Source organism: Solanum pennellii, chromosome 10 (assembly GCF_001406875.1).
Source record: "Solanum pennellii chromosome 10, SPENNV200".
Lineage (NCBI taxonomy): Eukaryota > Viridiplantae > Streptophyta > Magnoliopsida > Solanales > Solanaceae > Solanum > Solanum pennellii.
Window position 1 is genome coordinate 74471583 of NC_028646.1, and position 795 is coordinate 74472377.

A 795-nucleotide genomic window follows, 5' to 3' on the forward strand; every position below is an offset into this window, starting at 1 on the left:
CTTGGACTGGATCTTCTTCCTCATGTCTTGATGCCTTGAAGTTCCGGCATGGACTAGCTTTTGTTTATTTTAGCTTCTTAGAATACTCTTAGTTTAGTAATTTGATCATAGATGTTCTTGTGGTGATGACTTCCAGATTTTGGGGAATAATAGATGTTGAATTTTAGAAGTTATTGAATTGGTTTTTATTAATGAGTTAAGTCTTCCGCATTACTTTCTGTTGACATTAAATTGAAATGTTAAGGTTTAGATTGGTTGGTTCGCTCACATAGGAGGGTAAGTGTGGGTGCCAGTCGCGGCTCGGTTTTGGGTCGTGACATATACATTGTGTACCAGTAGACCATACAGTCAATTCCAAAACACAAATGTGAACATGTAACTACAACGTAGTACTATATAAATATTCCAACACATGCATATAAATATCAACATTTACAACATGTTATAGATTACAAATTACAATCCTTATACTAATGTATGAAAGTTACGACTCAATTTAGAATTGTGACCGGCGCTAAGGAGAAAAGTTCCAAAGCAAGCCTTAACCAGAAATCTACAGAAAATCGGACAGAGGAAGTTTCCTTTGATTTTTGGGCTTATTCTGAAATTACCTATAACAGAAATCAATAACGCAGCCAACCAATCTCATCTTTTTCCCACCTTATTCATCAATAAACTATTCGAATAGTTAAAATACTAATTCCAATTCCAAAACATAAGTCTCATACTAGGCACCAGTTTACAATACGAAAAAATACTCATAACTTATAATAAAAGAAATGACTATGGAGCGAC